Here is a 24,147-nt window from a genome sequence, read left to right as displayed (position 1 = left end):
CAAATTCATCTGTAGTCTCAACTGAGCTTGTGCAACTATCTACACCCTAGGAAAAAAAAAACCAAACATGGCAAATGCTTGTTTTCTTCGTATGATACATGTGACAGCTTTTGTTGCTGCCTCTGGAAGGTTGAAAGGCCAGGAGAAGCAGCTCTCTGGATCCACTAATTAGTAGTCACTAACATGACATTTTCTTGATTCTCAGGTCAATGGGTCAGTTCTGAGGGCAAGTGATGAGAAATATTTTGAAGTACTCAGAAAACCAGGGTCTATTAAATGAAGACAAGATCAGCAGAAATGCAATACAGATAAGGTGCCTGGTCTATCTAGGAGTTCTTTGTTTTCTGTTTTGCTCACAAAATGCTGGAAATAATTATTTCCAGGACAATGAGAGATGATGTTCAGGATAGATGATTACATCAAGACCCAAGACTTAGGCCAAATAAAAAGTTCTCTGAAATAAATTTGCAAACAGTGTTTATGCCTGAATGCAGAAAAAGGGGGTTTCTGTCACAACATGCCCAGCTAGCATTGATCAGAGCAAACATACAGAAACTATGCTGGATAAACACTTTCTATTGTCCACTAAAACCTGCCTTTCAAACAGGTCAAAATGCTAAGGTTTTCACTGGCTAGCCAAATCACATTAGAAACAGACAGCATTTTATTTAATCCAGACTGAAATGCGTCTACCTTTGTTTGAATGCAGTATGGATGGGACTGTAGTCATTTCACACCAATGTTTACATTACCAAAATTAGTTCAGATCATTGTAATCCATCAAAATAACTTGTGCTACATTCTACCTCTTTGAAAAGGCCTATTTTTGTGTTCTAATCACTGTGAGCAGATGACCTTATTTGGGTGCATTGATTTTTTTTTTCTCCTATCTATTTAGACTATTTTGGGAGAACAGCTATTGGCTATTAAACAAGTTTCCTCTACATGTGAAAAAACTCCAAGGCACCCTTAGGAGTATGTTGTAAGTTCAGAGTTGTAAAGAGAATCACATGCAAAGAAAAATCAATATGGGCTTTTTTTTTAAGTTGAGACTTAACATCCTAATTATATGAGAGGAAAGCATTATTTACATCTTATATTCTACACACTGCATGAAAGAAATAGTTCTGCAAGAAACAAAATGCTTTGGAAAGTACAGGAAAGCTACTGCACTGAAGCAGTTTCAAGGATACCTTGATGGGAAGAATGGATAACAAAATATGAAACTAGTTAAGTTAGAAGTGACCATGAGTCACTAGTTAAGGCGTTGCAAGTTAAGTTTGAATTAACTTGATGTTAAATCTCCAGCAATTACGAGCAACTCCTAACACCCACTTAAACCTCAGTCAGCTGAGAGCCTCTGCACCACTGTTAGTTTAGCACTTTTGTTGGCTACAGGGTTTGCCAAGCAATTTGGAGAAGTTTAAGGGGGGTTCTGCCTCAGCTATAAGCACTCTCTTAACAGGTAACTTTCTTGTGAATCATAGCTTGGCTTATGCTTGGTTTTAGTCATATGTACAACTTCAGAGAAACGTCTTTCCCTCTGAAGTCTATAAACCTGTCATTTCATAAAGCAGAATAGTTGGAATATGGGGAAGAAAGGAAATATAAATCCCTCTGTGGACCTTCTTTCCAAAGCATGTATCTATCTGTGTTTCATCACTGGTTAAGGAATTACAGAAATGGCTTCAGAAAAAGTATGCAGCATTTATTCAGCTGCCTTTTTAATCTTAGCATAGTTTTCATCACTGTTTGCATAGTTTTTGCTAACAAGATGACACTAAAGAATATATTTGCTGGTCACTTTCACAGAAGACATGAGAAGAGACAACAACAGCTTCCTGTGCACAGTGATGTAATTTCCAAACCCACAAATCTCCTACCTTTACACCTTCAACTGTTTGTACCTGTATAGAGGCTTTAACTTTGCCTCTTACTGCCCAGAGCTCTTGCATCCAGCTTTAGCAGCCATCTAAAATTTACAAAGCTGGACAACAGATCTGCTATTCATGAAGTTGAAAATTGCTATTTGAAAACAAAACCCTGTAAATGGTGTTTCTAATCTACTCACTGTGTCACCTAGATTTTATAAATGTAAAGTAATTTGTGATAAATAAGTGGAAAATCTGTGAACGTTTTCATTTAACGCAAATCTAAATATTAAATGATTTACAAAGTAACTTATAAAGCAGAAATGCAAGTAAGTGAAATAACATGATGAACTTCATATTATTAAAGGACTTTATTTAGACAGCATAAATTCCAGGTTTGCCTCCTCAGTGTTTACCAGATCACAATTCACAAGAGCAAACTAAAAGCACAGAAGTGAGTTTCTGTGCCGCTATTTCATATAGTGACACGGCTTTGTGTGAAAGACAGAAAGACATACTAACTTACGAGAGAGATAGGATCTCTTCATGGATTCAAAATAGCTAGAGACAAATCTTATAAATTTAACTGAGCAATTGCAGGCCCTGACAGAAAAACAATGCAAGGAAACTGGTGAACATAGATGAAAGTGCCAAAATAAAGACGGAAGAACTATGGGGGAAAAAATGCAACACTGCAAGGAAATTACTTTTCTTGTAAAAATGTTCATGTTCTATGAACAGATAATTCTGAAAAGACATATGACTTTTTATAAGTGACAGTTAGTTAAATGAAAAATGCAACAATTAATCACTGAATAAGACAAGTAAAATGCTTTTCCCATAGTCATTGAAATACCAGAAATTACACCGCACTGAAAGATTTGCAGTTCATCCTAACTAGGACACAAGGGACCACAGATATGAAGACACCAATTAGAAAACTCTTTACGAGTACTCTGAAACTAGAAAGGACTCACCTTTCTTGGTTACTACCACAACAGTTATCAACGATGTTTGCACAAAGTCAGAAGATCATTATCCATTAAAAGCATTCTTCCAACAGAATTTAACCCACATAAATGATGTATGGGACAAACACCTTTGGATTTGATATCAGTGTGAATAATGTTCATCTTTTGCCTAACGGAATTGCAGATCTGCCACTGCAATTCATAACCATCAAACCTGTGAAGGAAACTCTTCAGGAAGAATTCCGAAGGTTTTTGTTAATAAGATAGCAAAAACTTTCAGGTCTGACTAAAAAACAGATTTACATATGATTTTTTTTTTTAAATAAAACCTTTTTTGCCTGTCTTTGCCTCCACTTTGTTCCAATGATATGGATTATATTTGGATTTTGGAAACCATTTTCTTCATTTCCTACTGTTAACAAGTATGCCTAATTTTGCCATTTTCCTGAATTTATCCGTTTCTGATCTAACTAAATGATCGTTTTTCACTATTTTCAAGAATACTTACATTTCTCTTCTTGCTGCAGAAACTGGACAGCACTACATAATAACTAAATTGGATTAAATACGGGCAAACAATTGGTACTCTATCATTGTGAATTTCCAAAACAGAAGGCACAAATGGAAGAAAATAGGAACCAATAAGACATACAAGAACCACCCACGCCTTCCTGTAAGCCCACCAGTGTTCTACGTGCACATCAAGAACTGCGTGGTAAATAACACTGATACTGCCCTCTTTCAGTTCTTACCTATGTCAAATGCTTACACTGGATACAAAAGGACAACTTTTATCTGACAATTTGATGCGAAAACATGCAGCCCCAGTAACTTTGTCTCAAAAACCCCAGAATGATCAGTTTAACAAAAAACACAGACAAGAATGACATACATGACCAGGAGTAAGGAGGAAAACTAATGAAAATAGTAACTTCTCAGGTTGGTTTTCTATTACATGAGAAACACACAGGTGGCACTTTTCTATTCATTCATGGAAATTACATGAACTGCAGAGTTTATAATTATGGTAAATTAGTACTATCATATTGTGTATATTTATACATGGCAAAATGAATTGCAAAGTATATAAACTGAAAAATTACAGTAGAGAAGGAGATTTGGGGCAGCCTTGTTTAGAATGAGGAGATACAAAAACCAGAGGCAAAAAAAGAAAAGTTTACAAAAAGCAGACATATTTGTCTAACATTCACCAGGAAAGAAAACCCCACAAAATTCTAGCACAGAGCTTTTCTCTCTCAAGACCAAGCTTACTAACGCTAATTCTATTTAATATATTGCTTAAAGAAATAAATACATCCTTTTAGATGCTTCAGTATGCTTGACAGACTTTTGTCTCAGGAACAGCTAATGCATTCAAAGTGTCAAGAAACTCAACCTTAAACCTTTGTCATGGCCATATGGAAGGAATTCCAGAGCAAATGAAATGACAGCTACGGTCCATGAAACACTAATAGGATTTCCATGTGTTTAGTGTTTCATTATTGTTCAGACAATGGCACATTTTCTGTCTCAGTTGTGCTATGACTAGAACAAGACCACGGCATATAGTAGAGATCAAAAGATGACTTTAAACCTGTTCCCATCCAGCTGATCCCAGGGAAAACGATAGTCCACCGAATCAGTAAGAGCAGCTGGGTGGTGGCAGTAACCAGAGACGCACGTAGCTGCAGCAGCAATTCGGTATCTCAGGGGTGTAAGTGCCTCATGGCAATGCTCCATACTTCTGAATGCTCTCCACAGCAGAGGCGGAGACGAGGACGGTATTCAGAGCCAACTCAAACTTCATAGCAGCCTTGATAAAACTGAATCTTGCTACCCCCCAAATGAAAACAAATTAACTTATTCTGACTTCATCCTTTGGAAGGGAGGGCAGCAAAACTCAGTTCTGCAGTGGGCACAGGACAGCTCAAGGGCCCAGCGACAGGCTGACATGGGTCATGGAGGCATCAGGCGAGGCAGATCTCCCTTTTTCTCTTCTCTCCAATCACATTCCGCTCAGTTCTCTTTCTTCCCTGTCTTGCACCCACCGTTTACTTTGGGTTATCCCCACCATGTCCACTTGCTGAGACTTAAGACCTTCTGTGCCTTAGGTAGGTTGCTTATTGTCACATCTTTGTCTCCTCCCTGTAGCAATTGCTCTCCCCACCCTATCCAAGTAGCCCCTATAAAAACTCCTGCACGCTCTTCCCATGAGGAAAGGGCTCCCTCCCTCCTGCAGAACTGGGAAACAAGTTGGGGCACAGTAAAGAAAGAAGCAGAACAGCCCTGAAGAGCTCGGTTTGATCCTTTTGGTTTTGCTGGGGCCCTAAGAAGGGATGAAAGTGGCTGTAAGAGGCAGTAAGGAAAAAAAGTGAAAGATTAGGTATCAGAAACTGAGAGTAATCAGAGTGTTGGGGGGGGAGGATGAACAGGGACAGAGCTGAGAGCCATCTGTCCTTCCTAATAGCAGTCCTCACACGTGCTGAACCCTTCTTCCTGATGGCCACGAGAGCAGGCAGAAAGCAGGAGCTGCAGATGGGTAGCTCAGCTAGCGCAGACGTTTGGAGCACCGATCCTCACAGGCAGGCAATGGGCCACAGCTACCTCCGCCTCCCGGCTGAGCCCGGCAACTACTTGTTGTGCCTGTGCTTCGACCTCCAGTGGTACAGCTTTACCCAACACAAGTGTTCACTTTTATTGGAGGGCCCCAAAGAGATTCAGATCCATTATATTATCCACCACAAGATGTACTTATCTTACCTAAAGTCAGCTCAAAAGTTGGGTTGGACCCACAAACAGCCCCCTCCCCCCACCCCAAGCATTGTCATGTCTGTTATGTGAAATCAGACTGTTTCACTTAGTCCCAATTACAATGTACAATATTAAGTTACAGCACAAGGAAAAAAGTACATAGTTTTCTTAACTATGGAAAGGAAGGCTTGACATTATGCAATTATGACGTTGCTTTGTCCAGAGCCTGTGAAGGAGAAAGACCATATCAGAGAAGTGAAACGTCCGCTGCAGGATTTCCAGAGAATATTCCCAACAGCTCCAGCCTGTGTGAAGCAGTTACTTGACCTCTCCCGGCCTGGAGAAGCAGCCTTAATTTTTTTATAATTATTGTGTTTTTATAATACAATAAATAGATTTTCTACTATGACAAACACACTGAGAGGACAAGTACGTTGTTTCACTGACTCCTCCTGTTAAATCTCATGTTACTGCAATCTCACTTGGACCTTTATTACTAAATATGTACCTAAGAACAATCACAAGCACATGTTCTTATAAACGTCGCTCCTACTTCAAATGTCTCCTTACTAATTTTATGTAACCTTCAGCCATTTATTTACTGAAAAAACTGTCTCTTCACTAACACTTACCAGTGTTACTGGTACCAGTACCTACCTAAACCAGACCTACAGTCTCTTTGCGAACCTTCCAGCATGCAGTTTGTCCTTCCCACCAATACTACAAAATAATTAAGGATATTCTCTCTCCTACGGTCTTTTGCAGTAAGGGCCTCCTCCACTCATAAAATGGCACAGTGTTGGTAGGAATTACGTACAAAAGGCAAGCATAGGACTCGAGGGTATTTCTTCTGAAGATAGCCTTTAAGAAGTGTATGTTATATTTCTTAGGGTTTAGAGGAAGAGGTAGTAAAACAATTTATACTGCAACCCAGTCAGACAGTTTTGTAATTCCTACAACATGGGAAGCTCGAGGGAGGCTTCCACAGAGCTGTCACTGTTGAATGAAAGAGTAGCTGACATATAAGAGTAAGTAGTTTTCTGATTTTTTCAACTCTCTTTAAACCAATCTTTTCCAAACACATGGTTCATAAAATCCCATAGGAACTTTTCTGTCATTTCCTGAAAAATAATTTACTTGGCTTTCCAAGCTAAAAAGCCTCTCCCTTGCCAGTGAAACACTGACTATGGAAATCTAATTTGTAACCAAACCAAGAAGCTACGAGATCTGACTTGCTTTTGATATTTTTCTTTATTAGGTCTGCAGAGCACAACTGTTACGCAGATGACACCCTTTTAAAATCTCATTGTCACTGTGGTCACCTATTTGGCTAACTTCCTTAGAAACAAACTTAAGGAAAAATCTGTTGATCTTTTACTGAAAAAGGAAAAAGTTCCTAACACATGCTAATGCCTACAGTTACACAGCCTGCTCTGCTCTACTTGTCCATCTGGATCTTCTCAGTGTCTCTTATCGGAAGTGTTCTACTAATAGAACAACCATGAGCCTTTTTATGGAAAAGATGAACTTTCCAATAGAAATAGCACATTGGGATAAAATTGAATATTGCAAAAAATAACTGATGGCAAAAGTATATTTACATGAAAGAGATGAATTCTAAGTTTGATAAATATAAGGACTCTTCTATTTGTCACAAAATCCTTTGCTATTTTATCTGGAGAGTCTATAAAGAGTCCTCTTACTTCTCAAGGCAGGATGCAACTCCTAACCACAATGAAAGTGCCCCCATATTGCAGCCAACTAGCTGCAAGAAACTCCTTTTTTTAAGAAGCTAGACACAAGACTAAGTTTTTTCTAGAAACTTTAAGTCTGTGTTACTTTGTTTGCACTTCTATTTGCTGTCTGGAGAACACCTGGGCCATCTAAGACCTCCAAAGCACAGATGTTTTATTTACAAACAAAAATCTCAAATGGTATCAAAGAACACATTAAAAAAGTATAGACACAGCAGGGTGATGAGCATTACACTTCAAAAGAGCTAGCTTTGCACTGTTTCATATTCCCTGGTATGTGAATTTAGCCTTTTCCTCTGCTAGTGACTAACTAAACACATATGAACATGAAACACAACAGTATTTAGTCAAGTTACAGTATACACAAGCTATTAAAAACCAGCTCCACATTCTTCGTGGTGAGTAAATACCAGAGGAGGGAAATACTGTACATCCACCTTGCGTCTTTTCCTATTAGGGTCTCTGCAGTAATCCATCTGAGAAGTGTCTCTGCTCCTCTTTACCTGTCTACATAAGTTTTTAAGTGTCTGAATTTACATGCTGTGACTAACAGAGCATTTATGTTATAGTTGGCTTGCTGGCCACAGTGAATGCAGATATTCCTGAGCCATATTTAACCAGTTCAGGTACTGCTGGCAGGATAACAGTAGCAGCAGTGTGGGCAGCACAAGCTGCAAAACTTGTGGCAAAGTCTGGACAAAGTTCAGTGCCATGGGGGCCAGCCTGACTCTATCCTGGGTACATCTGCGGGAGCTGCAGTCAGTGAGGTGCAGACGTCCCATAAAAGGGACCAGGGTGAAGTCCAGAGGGATGCAGGGTTTAGATTTGACTTGAACACAAGGGAAGAATGCAGGGAGGAGAGAAAAATATTTCCTAATTTGCTTCCCTTAGAGTTACAGTATAAAACACAGCGGGTAGCTCAATCGCAGATGCTTCAGGCAGAACTGTATTGGCCTTACTGGAAGAGCTAAGGCAGCACTGAATTTGACTCAAGCAGCCATGTCTGAGAAAAGGCAACATCTGAACTGCTTATGGAGACCACATCCAGTGCAATTATGTCAACATATTGTGTAGGTTCAAAAGCAGAAGAAATACTAATACAAACCAATATCCAGGATAATATCTATAATTAAAGTATCCTATTAGCAATTTTGCGATACAAGATTGTAAAACCTATCAGAAAACACTGGTTGTACAATTAAATATTTATAATTTCAAAGACAATAAAAATTGATTCAGTGAGAATTACGTTATTTTGCAACTGGCCTCTCAATTACTTGGAACATAGTGAGGTAAACATGGAGTAATTACATGCCTGCACATGTATTCAGCCAGATAAAGTACTACGTATCCAACACATTTCAGAAAGATTTTAAATAAGTTATAAATTCCGTTTGATGCTGGAAACGTGGACATAAAAGCATGCATAGTGCAAACAAAGCGACAGGCAACGGATGATTGAAAATTGTGCTACATGTTTAATTGCTGACCGTTGCCTGAACTGAAGTTAATACAACATGCCAATCTCTTCAAACGTTAACTAGAAGCATCAGAGTCAAAAAGTATCATTCACAGGTTTAAGAATCTGTGACTGTCTTTTCCTCAAAGAAGAAAAAAACTAAAGACAGCCAAGCACAGACTACTGAAGAACTAACTTGGCTTGAACACTTCAGTAATAAAAGCTAGTAGATTCCTAAACACAGCACTGTGAGGAAACAATATCCATATACTCATTTTTAGCTGAAATTTGAGGGTCACATTTCATGTCCTGGTTCTTGGGTGTAAAAGAAATCCTCATTTACTGTACTAGAAAACTCTGGATGTTCATCACGTGCAGATACAACCAAGTCCCCTATTTAAATACATACAGACTTAAACTCCTAAATTCAGTTGGACAAATTCGAAAGTACTATCAAGAAAAAAATGACAGATAGCAATAAAAGTCATTACAGATACAATGTGATACTGTCACAGATATCCTCCTTCCCTCATTCTGAGGCTTCAAATTTTCTTTTTGCCTTATTATGAATTTAGTAAAAACTTCACTCCCCTATGCAAACCTCATCCAATCTTGGTATTTTCCTGGTTCTCACCTTTTGTACTGAATAGAACAACTTTTGCCATTTCTATTCACACAAAACATTGCCATAAATAACTTCAAATATTTTTTTTGTTACAAAGGCTCTATTATTGTGAGTCTCCAGTGCCTCCCTGCATAAGGAATGTAAACTTTGCTTAGTTTAAAGCAGTTTCTTTTGCTTAGTTGCAGCACAAGTTGATTCTTCTACGTGTTTACAGAACACTTCTCTATTTACAGGGCAGAGAAAATACAACTTAACTTATCCTGTATGTGTATAATATCTTATCTCCAACTGCCTCAGCAAGCAACTGCTTATCTTCTGTACAGCCTCTGTCCCTACTTACCTTTTCTTTCACCCGTATATGTTTTTCACAGGTAAGGAATCTGAAGGGGTAACAAAGGGACATTCACCTTGCATCAGCTGTTTCCTCACCTTCCTGTTTCATGCTGCAGCTCACACATACTACCGCTATTTTTAATTAACATCTCAATAACATTTCAAGAGGATCTGAGATGGAGTTAATTTAATAAAATATATTATAGGAGTCAATGGCAGTGCTAGGAGTAATTAGAATAATCTAATATTTTCCATTACAAGACTGTTCTCAGTTACTTACAGTTTTGCCAACCTTTAATTTTTGGGCTTAGATTTTCCATACCAGGTATGTGATTCAGACAGAAAATATTTTTAGAAAGTTACAGCTGAGACAGTCCAAACACATACTTAAAGAAAAATATATTTTACTTTATCCACACCAAAAAATCCGATCAAAAACCCCAAACCCAACCCAAAACAAAACGCAAACCATTTCACACAAATTCCCCCATGATGCGGACAAGAAGACCAGTTAGACAGCTGGGAGGCAAATCTGGCCAACCCATAAACTTCTGGAAAAAAGCCTAACTCCTAACAAAACTTTGCACAGAGTATATGCATAATGTAGGTTTTCCAATGGCATCAGCACTGCTGGTGCTCTGTTATTTTTACACCACGTCCATACTGACTGAAAGTTTATGGCACCTCCATAAAGTTAGGGCAAATTTCAGGCCTACAGAATACTTTTCTACGCTTACGAGCCGCTATCATGTTAGGGAACAGAAAAAAGACTGGAGCATGTTTTTAAGTTTTTGTAAGAAAGAGATGCTGGACAGGAATCTATGCTATGGCACAGGGGAACAACACCTGAAAAGACCATACTGCATCACCATTAAAATAAGAAGGCCAAGGAAGAGCAGGAGAAGGGGCTTTTAGTCTGAAGTACTCTGGCTTCTGTAACCTTGAAGGGAATGCATGATTTCGTCGTGTAGGAATCAGAAACGTATGTCATTGCATCTGCTTGCTGTGAAAACCCATCGGTAACGCATAATATCCCTCTCCCTCCCTCCACTGCTGGTGGGGCAGCTGGATGATAAAATCTCAGGCGCCTCTTAATCTAGAGGTCTATACTAGGGACCTAAAAGCTCCATGTCCACCAGTTGGGTGTCTGGGGCAGTACCTATCCAAATGACATATTTCCTTCCCTTCATTCCCAGTTGCCTGCTCAGGGGTAAAAAGTAGAAAAAGGGGAAACCATTAAGAAACAATGATTTTGTGAATTTACATACGCGTAGTGTCGTTTAAGCTCTTCAACACAATGCAACCCAGCATCCCTGTGCATACTTACCTGCAGCCATCAGTCACACACTACTTTTCCCCACTGAGTGTCCGCTCAGCTCAGCATGTGGGACTGACAGTGTCGTGTGAACAAATGAGCAAAGGACGATGTCCTTAGGGGCTCTTTCCATGTAAGAACTAAAAAACATTTACAAAGGCAGGAAAACCGTATGTACAGAAAGTACGGCCTCGAGATTAAGGCAAACAATAACATCACAGTCACTTTGGAAACTTTACATCTAAAATCCAAGTGCTTCTGCAATGCTGAACAATTTATTTCATGCTTTTTCCTAGGAAAACCTACTTAGAGCATCCCACTTGGGCACAATTCAGAGGCCCGAGGTTAAAAGCCCAAGTTCTCAGAAACCTTGCGGACGCAGAGCAGGGACGTACAATGTGCTTACATGCACGCAGACAGCAAACACATCCTACCTCGCATACTGTTGTACAAGTACCTATTTCAGGACATGAGAAACTAATCCTGGTACTTACTCACTTCTTCCTGATTTTGTCAGGAAGGCTTTTTAACAAGGATTTGTCATGGTTTAACCCAGCAGGCAGCCAAACACCACACAGCCGCTCGCTCATTCCCTCCCCGCCCCGCAGTGGGATGGGGAGAGAATTGGAAGGGTAAGAGTGAAAAAAACCTCATGGGTTGAGATAAAGACAGTTTAACAGAACAGAAAAGGAAGGGATACTACTACTACTACTAGTACTACTACTACTACTAGAATATACAAAATGAGTGATGCACAATGAGTGATGCACAATGCAATTGCTCACCACCTGCGCTGACCGATAACCAAGTAGCGATCGCTACTTCCAGGAACGCCTACCATTCATATACTGAGCATGACATCACATGGGATGGAATACCCCGTTTTGGCCAGCTGGGCCAGCTGTCCCAGCTATGCTCCGTCCCAGCCTCTTGTGCACTTGGCAGAGCATGGAAGCTGAATGTCCTTGACTAGTAGGGTACTTAGCAACAACTAAAAATATCACTGTGTTATCAATGTTCTTGTCACACTAAATCCAAAACACAGCACTAGGAAGAAATTTAACTCTATCCCAGCTGAAATCAGGACAGGATTGCACATAAAATGTGCGGAAAAATAACAACAAAAAACCCAAAAAGCCCCACCACCAAACTTGGCAAGTGCACACACAAGCCCAAATATCTCCTGAAGTCAGCTCCTCCACACACTGCCAGTGCTGGCATCCAGCTGATTTAATGTGAGAAGTTGTATTGCTGCAGGGACCACTGTTGTTCTACACGTAGATTCAACATTTCTCAAGTCCTCCTTCCAGGGTATATTAAAGAGATGGAGAAGGAAATAGAAGAGTTATTCCACAAAATGCAGTATTGATTTTTCTACCTGAGGAAAGAGACTCTCAGTGAAAAATATCTCTTTGCTCCTCTAACTCATAAGAGAAGAAAAGTCTCAAAAAAGACACTAACCTGCAAAACCACGAACCACTGCAGAATTTTGCTCTAGCCAGTGTTTTTGGCATACATTGACACTACATAACTGAAAAATCATCAAACAGTATTCATACTTCAGGTATTCTTGAAATACATAAAAGCAAAAAAGTTATTTTTCCTCAAAACTTCTTAATCACTGCAATTACTAACAAATACTGAATGAAACCAGTGGAGGATTTTTAAGTAGAACAAACTCCTCTAATTATTCTTTAAGACCACAGAAAATAGAGGAAACCAATTCATTAAAATGTGTAGGTAAAAAACTGCTAGTGTTAAAAGGGTGACATTTTCTTACTCCTATATTACATGTTAGCTTTGTAAGATCTTGATCATTAATTCTACATGAAATTGTAACGCCCTACTAAAACTGAACATAACATTTCTGACAACAAAGACTGACAGGATTTGTAATAGTCTTAAAGGAAGATATGAAGTATTACTGTAGTTTACAGTAACAAGATAATAGTTATAAAATAATTTCAGAAAAAAAACTAGGACTTGAATGCTTTTGGACAGTTGTTGCTTTATGTATATATTGCCCAATATGTTGGGTTTCAAAAAAGTCTTCCCCCAAAATGTGTCACCACATCAATCTGCAAAATAAATAGCTTGCAAAATTCTACTCATCAGAAATAGAAATAAGTATTGTAAAATGTATACTCCTATTCCCAGATCTTTCTTTGCACTGAAAAGAACATTTTCTATCAAATCTCCTTCTATCAATTTTTTTAAAAGAACCAATGGAAAATTACTGCATACAAAGCTCACTCAATTTTTCTAGAAAAGTAAGACTAACACCAGATCTAGTGCCAAATCTGGCCTATTTATTAGTTTCATCAGAAAGTCTACATTAGATAAACACTGGAGCAGGGGCCCAGAGAGGTAGTGGAGAAAGTCGAAACATGATAGGACAAGACCCTGTGCAATCTGATCTATGTTGGCCCTGCTTTGAGCAGGAGTGGGGTGGGGGGGGATGCCTGGACCTCCATGGGCCCCTGCCAACCTAAATGACTCTATGACCCTACGAAAGTTCCTTCTAAGCCAGGAGGAAAAGTAAAAAGATAAAAAAAATTGCTTCCTTTTCTGTTTTTTGGAAGACAGTTAGAAGATCCAGTTATACATTCATGACTTTTCCTCTGTCACAAATTTGTAATGTTGTGTTATCAAGCAGCAATTTGCCCTTCACCTTTGTCGAGTAACTACCTTGAAAAGTTAAATTTATTCTGATTTATCAAATAATATACTGAACCAGTTGTTTCTGTGAAGATCCTGTTGCAACATTTTGAAGAAGGTGGGTGGGATGGGAGACAACAGATATTCCCATTAGCTTCACACTATTTCTCTTCTTAAGAGCCTTTCATCTTTCCCACCAGCCACAGGGAAAAAAGTCAGGTCCAAAAGTCACTGTTTGAACAGTAATAAACAATTACTGTTTGAACTGAATAAACAATTAACAACATCTGTCCTAAATTACAAATAATGCTGGTTTGCTCAAATGGCAATTCCAGAGAGCCAAAAGGGAATCCCAAGCATGCCTCACCTTTGTGGTTCTCTCCATTTCCTCTATGACTCCAGCAATGCTTTCTTATACATTCATTATTTCCATTTCAAACATGGATAATATTAGCTTTTATGAGTTCTACAAACAAGAGTGAAATCTCTCAGACTGCTGGTGATCTAATAGTGTTGTTATCACTCAACAGTATAGCACACTGCCTCAACAGAGGTTCAAAAGCTAACTAGCAACAACTGGTACCCTCCGTATGTCATAAAAGTTGCTGGATTAATGAAGAGGTTTGTCAGATTACCAACATGTATTAATCATGCATTTAAGGTTACATACTGATTAATACATGTATATAACAATGAAAGTTGCTATTTAAATTCTATCTTATGTGATGAGGACTTAAGGTGAAGGTTCTAGTAAGAGAAGATCAACGCTTTTCTATGTTCAGAAGCCTTCAAACCATCAACATATGTTCAATGAAACATACTGAAAATTGAAAATTCAGCAGCAATTTAAAGTAAAATTAATTTAATATCCAATAAATAAACTGTATAAATTTACATACGCAAAACTCTCTTTTTCCATGTTTATTGAAATTGGTCCACGGGATCCTAAAATCACAGGATCTATGCTCTATTGATGCACACCGATCCAAATCTCACAAAGACTCAGGCAAGACATGCCCAGTTCTGTGAGTATGACCTAAAAAGCATCAGAAGATAGCATTATGCTGTCAAAGCAAACTATTATTAAATGTGTAGCATGTAAATGGGACTATACTGTTGGGTACAAGTAAGGGTCTCCAAAAATGCTGAAGATATTAAAATAACCTTTGTTAGGCATAGTGTCCCTTTAGCGGATAACTGAAGCAAAGCCCAATCTCAAAACACTACAGAAGACGCAAAGATACCCACATGATCTTTATCAACAAAACAGCTCAGTTACTACATGAAAACGGAAAGCATGTGGAGACAGAACAGTAAATAAACCTGGTTTAAAATACAAATCTTGTAAGCACAAGCTTTTCTACCCAACTAACAATACATAACTGCGAGATGATCTATTCTCACTCCAAGATCTGTAGACATTTTAAAGTTGGTTTTTTTTTTTTTTTAATTTTAAGGTACCACAAAGCATCCATTTCTTAATGAACACACTCTGCTTAATAAATAAAAGAACACATTGCATGTTTGTAATAAGCATTTAAAATATTCAACATATCAGGAATAGAAGTCTGAAAATAGTTTTCATGTTTTTGCTTGTTCTTAAAATGGGAATTCAAATGCCTTAAATTTTTGGTGAAAAGTCCTAGTAATGACTAAACAATGACCCAATACCTTCCCTCTTCTACCGCCTTCATTGAAGCTGGCTCACAGTGCTGTCACACCAACCTCAACAACATTCTTCCACAGATTACGGTCCAGTCTAAAATAAGAACTTAAAACATGTTTCCTCTTTCCCCCACCTCCTATTTCAAGGCATTTTAATCGGTAAAAAATTGTACTTTCTGTACTTCTTGTTAATGCGAAGAAAAAAGAGGTTCTCTGACTAAAAAAAACCTCAAGTGACTTGCTTCCAAATCAGATTTGTACTGTCCCCTCTCAAGACACCTATTTACATGAAATCTCTTATAGTTTCTCTGCCTGTATAAAATGCAGATGCCACTGCACATCAGGCCTGTGTTTGCCTCTTTGCACAGACAGTCCAAAACAGTTTTCCTGATCTGTTTCAACTTGAAATGTTGTCAATATATGGATTGTCTTGCTTTCTAATTCAGTGAAAAATCTAGTTTTCCATTAGTCTCTGCCTTTCTAATTTTCGATACAGCTTTACTAAATGTAATTATTAAAGGCAGATTCAAGAAAGCAATTACTGAGCTACTGGTTTGTATCTCTGAAGTCTTAATAAGGAACAAGAAGTTGAAGTGACAGAAACACTGCAAAATCTGTAAATAAAAAAAACCAACTGGCTATGTGTTTACTTTAATATATACAATACACAGAGGGAAAAACCAGAATGGTATGGAAAATCGCTATGATCAGTATCTGTTTGAGGTGACCACACAACTCCCTGTTATCACAAATGAGTTTTAATCTTTATATCACTGTGCAGTGTATTTCGGATTGCAAGTATATTTCAGAACTGTTGCAGAAATAGCTCTAGAAAGAGTTTTAAAAATAACGTATCAAGAGTGGGATTGTGAACAATGGGAAAGCAGCATTTTACCCTCTTCATCTGGGGATTTTCAATGCATTCTGGGGGTTACAATATTTGCAGGGCTTATACTGGACTATGAGATATCTAATTTCACTTGCCAGTACTAGCAATCAAGTATTCAAAGTAAAGTAAAGGTGATTTTATTAAAAAAAAAAATTAATAGGTAGAAAATATGCAGTAGATTGTTTTAAATCTAAAAAGTATCCTGAAGCACAGGAAAGCACTAAGTTGCAGCAGAGCCCTCTTGCTAGCTTCTAGAGAATTTCAATAACTACTCTCAAGATATGTGAGTCCCAACACACAGGACTGCAGCTAGAATATTCTCCTTCTGTGCAATGATTTTCTCCACCCCACAAGTCAATCATCTCCCTTTCTGCCCAACAAAAAAGTGGGTAATATCCTGGCCACATGTCCTGGTTTTGGCTGGGATGGAGTTGATTTTCTTCCTGTTAACTGGTATAGTGCTGTGTTTTGGATGTAGTGTGAGAATAATGTTGATGACACGCTGATGTTTTGGTTGTTGCTAGGTATTGTTTACGCTAGTCAAGGACTTTTCATCTTCCCATGCCCTGCCAGATGTGCAGGGGGCTGGGAGGGAGTGTGGCCAGGGCGGCTGGCCCAGCTGGCCAATAGGCTATTCCATACCATATGACGTCATGCTCAGCATATAAGGCTGGGTGAAAAAGAAGGAGGGGGGGCGTTCGGAGTGATGGCGTGTGTCTTCCCAAGTAACCGTTACGCGTGATGGAGCCCTGCTTTCCTGGCGATGGCTGAACACCTGCCTGCCGATGGGAAGTGGTGAATGAATTCCTTGTTTTGCTTTGCTTGCGTGCGCAGCTTTTGCTTTCCCTATTAAACTGTCTTTATCTCAACCCACGAGTTTTTCTCCCTCTTACCCTTCCGATTCTCTCCCTGTCCCGCTGGGGGTGGGGGGAGTGAGTGAGCGGCTGCGTGGTATTTGGCTGCTGCCAGGTTAAACCACGACACCACAATAAAGTCAGTAACAAAAGTCCCACTTAACGGCTACACCTTGACACCACTCTGTTTTTGTGACCATTATTCTACATACATTAACGTTGTTGTAACACCATTTGGGTCATTTTATGTATCAGAAAGAGTGACAGCATTTCTCATTCGCAAGGCAACAATACTGGCTCTGAGTGAGTTCATAAGCCAAATTGGAAATTAACTCAAAATAATTTTCTGATTTAAAAGAAACATTAGCCTACACAGAGCTTTCCAGCAGCCTCCCTTTCATCACAATAGTTCATCATACGCAGTAAATTAATTCAAGTATCCTAGCAGAGTAGCAATTGATGACTTAACATCACCTACTTAACTTTCCATTGTACTCATTACAAATGTGTAACAACAGATGAGCACCTAGCCATTCCTTGTATACAACACAAAGGTACACACCAAATAATTAACAATATAAAGGAAAAGTAGAGGTAAGACCTGATGGCTGAGAAAATAGGGAATGCAGTTAATTTAGAGTGCTTTTGCTTGGCTATTCTTAACCAAGATTCATGCCTCTCAAGAAACCTGGTCTAAGTTTTCCAGCTGAGGACAACTATTGTTTGAAAGCCCTGTAGAAAACCTCTCAGAGATATAGCAGAGACCGTAACCTGAGACCCCAAACAGAGGACTCCAGAAGTCAATGGGAATCTCCTGCCCTGAGACCAGGCCTTTCAGCTGAGACATCCTGGTACGCACGGGCAGTACGGTGAGTGACCGGTGAAGACCATATCTCCAGTATGTAAGCACTGGCCACATGGCACACACCCTGCAGCAGCTAAAGCACAGTACCAAATCTGAGGACTCTCGAGCTTTTCTTCATACAAATCACGCTTCAGTGTAACAGATAAAGAACATTAAAGCATGATAATATTATTAAGGTAGAGAAGACTCAACTGGATATGATAGACAGGTAGCTTCATTACACACCTGTATACAAATGCATGCACCATCACACAAAGATAACACCTCTATCTTCTCAGAAGTTTTGCCAGTGGCCAGCAGAGCAGGGCGGAGGGCAACCTGGTATCAGTGAGATTGCTATTATAAGCAGGTTAGAGTACAGATCGCTCTGTAGGTGAGGTCAGCAGGTATTACTTTAGATTACTAAAACCATGGATTTTTTAGAAAGAGATTTCATTTTACTAATGTATTTACTTTCTCTTCATAATCACGACTTCCACGTTTTCCTTCTTATGCAGTAGTAAATATGGTAAAGATAAGATGTCTACACCGCATAGGAAGGATTAAACCAACTCTCAAGATGAAAAGCCAAATACCATGCTCCTGTTCAAATGGCTTGAATGTTTATCTAGCCCCAACCACCTATTACAGAAACTTCCACTCCTCCCCGAAAATCGTGGTCTGGAACTTGTGTTGTAAACTCCTTATGGTAAAATTGGAGCAAGAGTGTGTTCCACGGTGTAAGACCCATAACACAGCAACTATAAATGAAATACTGAATAGTACTAAGCTCTCTCCTCTTTGTACTAAATCCTATGGCAGTTGATCCTCATTGGAATCATGAAGTACAACCAAAAAAATCCAAATTAGAAAAATATTCATAGAATCATAGAATGGTTTGGGTTGGAAGGAACCTTAAAGATCATCTCGTTCCAAGCCCCTTGCCATGGGCAAGAGACACCTTCCACTAGACCAGGTTGCTCAAAGACCCATCCAACCTAGCCTTGAACGCTTCCAGGGATGGGGCACCCACAACGTCTCTAGGCAACCTGTTCCAGTGCCTCACCACCCTCATAGTGAAAAATTTCTTCCTTATATCTAATCTAAACCTACCCTCTTTCAGTTTAAAGCCATTACCCCTTGTCCTACCACTACATGCCCTTGCAAAAAGTCCCTCTCTGGCTTTCTTGTAGGCCCTTTTCAGGTACTGGAAGGCTGCTATAAGGTCTCCCTGGAGCCTTCTCTTCTGCAGGCTGAACAACCCCATCTCTCGCAGCCTGTCTTCATAGGAGAGGTGCTTCAGCCCTCTGATCATCTTCGTGGCCCTCCGCTGGACTCTCTCCAACAGGTCCATGTCCTTCTTATGTTGGGGGCCCCAGAGCTGAACACACTAAATGCGCTGCATTTAAATATTGCACATTTCAGCTACAACTCCCCACTATGGAATATAACTATTTTCTTCTTTACTCCCCTATTGTCAATTTTTAAGGTTTTTTTTAAGCTTCAACTGAAAGAAACCCCAACCAATCAAAACTCCTGCATTTTTTGATTCTGTGGTGGAATATTGAAGAAGTGAATTCGCTGTTGCTTTGAAAGAGTATGCTAGCATGAGTAGATATTTTACTCATTGTATGCTGTCCAGGAGAACATTTTCAATATTTATTCAATCTTCCTTCATTTTAACAGCAAGTAGGACCCAAGATTTAGTATCAAAAGACAAGAATAAAATAAGAGGTAACTTGTAAGTGGGCCATTTAAAGCATTGTGTTCAGTGCTGTCCTATAATATAAAAAGCCTTTTTTTTTCTCTTCAGTCTTTTTGAATGATTTGACTTGTACAAGCCACAGTCATTTTGTTGCATGCTTATGGAAGATGAAAAATCTTATCTGTAGCAATATCAAATTATACACAGCAGACATCAGCTGTCATTTCTGTCTATCCCAGCAGCACACCCCCTCCCACACTTCTCGCTTTAGTCTAGGTGAGCTGTCAAGTTTCTAGTTTCTGACGTGTATTTACATCATTCAATGACATCTGACAGTAGTGAAAGGCCACAGAAAACTGCTTATTGATCAGAGCAAAACTAGTTGACGGAACAGATGAGGTTGTATCACAGAAATGCAGCCACACTCAGGTGATGACATTTTGCTCCCTTGTATACAAGTGCTTAATGGAATACAACTTCATTATATCATGCCACTAGTGCTTAAAGAATTGCACAGTTCTCATGAGTGTTTTGTCTATGCGGTGATGAGGACAATCTATTTGTACTGGTACCAATGTATTACTAACCTGTTTTGCTCATGAACACTTGCAAAGTACCAGCCAATGTGTCCTGATGAATATACTAAGAGACACTGAAGACTCAATCTTGCCAAAATCTAATTGAGCTGACCTTTTAAAAAAAGATGGAATTACCATTTAGGGAGCCAGATCTACTTGAGATTTAGTTCTGTAGAATTCTGTGCCGCTTAGTAAAGACATTTTAAATGACCATTTTTATGCTTGGGGCTGGTACAGTTTCCCAATGGAAGTGATATCATCAGTATTTCAGAGGTTATTATATCAACTTGCATGAGAGCCTTTCAAACTGTATTGATTTAAATGCTGAAGAGTTCTTGGGCAGAGGCTCTCCATACAAATTGTCCTTCAGCTAAAATATTCATTTTCTTATTTTTATTACTTTCTTCTTTTTCTTATCTTGAGTAGAAAACCACGTCAATGTAAATTCATTTTCCACAGAGTAACCTGTACGGATACAATTACAGTTTACAACCATTCCTTTCAGAATCTATGTTTGCATTAGCAGTCTAATTGGAAAAATCAAAGCAGTTTAAGCACAAAGTAAACTGCAGTGATTCAAAAAAGCCATCATGTTACAAACAAGTACCTGAATAACTTGAAATCATGAAACTTCTAGGGGTACAGTGATCACAGCACAGACCTCAGAAGAACTTACTTTCCATTTCATATCTTATAGTAGACAGGAGCAAGTAGGTCTTTGTTTCAAAGAAAAAAAAAACAGAGGGCGAAAAGATGCCGATGGTCCAAAAGCAGCTCTTCACAATGAGTAAGTGTTGCTTACATTCACGTTAACTACTTATAATTGAAAATAATTTTCAGACTCAAAACAAAACTATTGGCCACTTCAGACACTCAGAAAATTCTTTCCGTTTCAAGGGGAAAGAGATAAAGGACTCCGTTCTCAGAGAAGGCATTTCCTATCCCTTGACTTAGACAAGCAGCATGAGACCAGAGGTTGACTAAATCCAAGTCCTACATAACTAGAGATCCAAGCTTTAAAAATAACAGAGAAACTCAAGTGAATAATGCTTTAAACAAGCAGAGTACATCTTCTGCTATTTCTCAATAGAAACAACATGGACTATTCTATATATGACTCACTAACGAAGGAAAAAGATGACAGCAGTCTTGCTATTTTCAACTCAGTTGTATCACTGAAATTTTTTTCACACAAAAAGAATAACTATTAGAAGTGTCTTGTTCTTTTCTTGGTGTTCTTGTAACGCACTTGCTGCAAAAAATCTAGAAGAATTTTGCTTTCAGACTGAAAAAAACCTTGGGGTAAACCGAGATTTTCAGAGGTCATCTGGCTAAGTTTGGATCGAGTTCTAGGTACAGAGCAATTACTTTCCCCACTCTAATAAAATCCCACTCTCATAAAACTTCCCACTTTCTACTCCAAAAAAAAAAGAAGCAGCACAACAGTTACAAGACTGAATTTATTTTATTAACCCTGGCAAAACACTTTTTTCCCTTTGTTTTTTTCTCAGAAGCAGATGAATTGATCTCACTGAAACTTAAGAAGAATTTCAGTGTGTACTAATTACTTGTGATGGAAAATTTCAGCCCAGAGCCAATATTTACAATGATTCAGAAAAATGAAACCAAGGACTTAATCTTACCAAATGGCTTTCAAACGTATCTTCAGCATTTTTCCACAGCTGGCTCGGTATACATCCAACCAAAACTGTGTCATCTCAGATACTATGGTCAGCTGTCAGCATTTGTTTGCATATACACAAAAACATGCATATTTAATATGTACAGATCTAAGGGGAAAACGGAAGATAAAAAACAGTCACTCATTCAACGTATGTGATGCCAAATGTATGGAAAGCAAACTCTCTGTAATCTTCCTGAAGTTAGTGGGAAGGGAAGAGGAAGTACTCCAGACAATGGACAGTATAGATAGGATGCTATTTTATGCATATTTAAGAAACTTATTTTAGCGCTGACTTTTTTTTTAAACAAAGAAAACAAAGACAAAGAAGTCTTCTGCATTTCTGCCATAAAATCCTTCACTACATAAGCTTTTATTCATAAAGGACTCAAAATTATCAAGAAGAATATCTTTAGACAAGACGTTGCAGACAAATTACATTTTGTCCTCTCCAAGTCTGGTTCTTGTACTTTGTGCTTATACAGAAAACAGGAAATTCTCTTCATCTCAGTTGTCTGATATGCATAAATATCTGGGCCCAAAGCCTTGCCACTGATACTAATGATGGCAGCAATTCATAACCAATTATGAAAAAAACAAAAAACCCAAGTGAATCTACTTTTAAGTTAACCCTGGATCTAGAACTGTTTGCTTTAATTGAAGTGCAAAGTATCTATCCAAAGCACAAGGAACAGCTCTCTTCATTCAAAGAAGTTAATCTATTTTGCGTCACCCTCAAAATCAAGGATACACTACTAATACTAAGTATTAATCATTCCCAAATTTTGCCGGACATACCTTGGGAGTGAGTTCTCTTAGGAAAAGCAAGAAGCCATACATTTCCACTGTAATAGAATAGAAGCTAAGAGGACTGGAAACAGAGGCTGTATGACAGGCTGCTGACATATGGATCCATAGAGGACATGCAGAATTTGAAAGTGAATTATAATAAACACACCACTCTTTCAATCTTTAGATAACATAAAATGACTTTCACATCTGATAATGTTATTACTTAATTCATTTTAGATTCAGCTTTTATTTTCCTAAAGCAGATCCTGACTGTAGCATGCAATAATCTAAATGACTTGCTGTTATTTAGGGCATTATTTTAATATTCCTTTATTTCATTATAGGAAAACATACATCACAGGCATTTCTTTCCATTTTAGAAGAGACAGAAGACTTTTTCTTCTCTGTGAATAATTCACAGAAAGCCTACATCACTGCTTCTGACTTCAAAAGAATAGAAACTGACTCTTTATGACAGGGGTATATGAACTGGGTAAATGCCCAAGCCATTGCTCAAAGCATGCCTGTAGCAGTATCATCGCTTCTTTCTAGACAGGCACACTAAGCTGAAGCAATGACTTTTCTGTTTTCCTAGTTAAACTCAATGGAGTTAAAGTCAAAGTCAAAAGAAAAACTAATATTTGGATTCATTATGCAACAGAGGCATCTTTCTTTGTTAGTGGAGAAGTATAGATTTTAGTGCCATAGGCTGTTGTCTTATAGAAGGTTTACACTAAACCAAGAACCTAACATTTTAAAAAGGAATCCTGAAAGACTAAGAAAAACAAATGCATGTAGTCACAAACACTTAAAACGTTTACTAATTTGCAGTAATTTACGGTTCTCTCTCCGCTATCTCGAATCCCAAAGCATGAGACACTACAACCTGCATCACATAATCAGATCTTTCCATTGGAAAACACATCACTTAAAAGGGCTCCTTTGAGCAGGGGCTCATCTTTGCACTGAAGGCACATCATTCAAAAGGGTCCCACACTGTGGATCTGTGACAACTCCTGCTGTGCACTTCCATGTCACTTTTTGCTCCCTCCCCGAGCTTCAGACTTTTTCTCTGCTCCTTGGCAAAATGACCGACTTGCGTTCTGTACAAAGTTCAGTGTACAAGCAGTAACTTCCAAAACCAGTACGGCATTTACTGCTGTACGTTGTAACAAGTCTTTTCACCCTGCCTAGGTGGAAAGTAATGCACCTGTTTCTCATCAGTAACTTGGGCTAATGTAATTAATTTCACTATTAACATGAAGTATTCACAACAAATGATTTACAAGTGAAACAAAGAGAATAAATTACTAATGCTAGATAACTTCTACTTTTTACTTGATGTGAAAAAAGAAAAAAATTCGGTGCAAATTTTGGCACTAATTCACAAAGCTCAACTGTT

The 24,147-nt window shown here is 38.6% G+C and overlaps 1 protein-coding gene across 4 annotated transcripts in view; it reads right to left on the bottom strand.

Annotated features, from left to right (window-relative positions):
- The window catches only part of SNX24 (sorting nexin 24), a 92,272-nt gene that overhangs the window by 47,033 nt on the left and 21,092 nt on the right, over positions 1–24,147 (bottom strand). Inside the window, exon 2 of one of the 4 annotated variants that reach the window (XM_075138460.1) lies at positions 21,916–22,062. The exons of the other annotated variants lie outside the window; for them this stretch is intronic. The gene's annotated coding sequence lies outside the window, so the exon portion shown is untranslated. The remainder of the gene's footprint in view (positions 1–21,915; positions 22,063–24,147) is intronic. 4 annotated transcript variants of the gene reach the window in all.

Source organism: Calonectris borealis, chromosome Z, assembly GCF_964195595.1.
Source record: "Calonectris borealis chromosome Z, bCalBor7.hap1.2, whole genome shotgun sequence".
NCBI lineage: Eukaryota > Metazoa > Chordata > Aves > Procellariiformes > Procellariidae > Calonectris > Calonectris borealis.
This window is presented reverse-complemented; position numbering and strand designations above follow the sequence as displayed.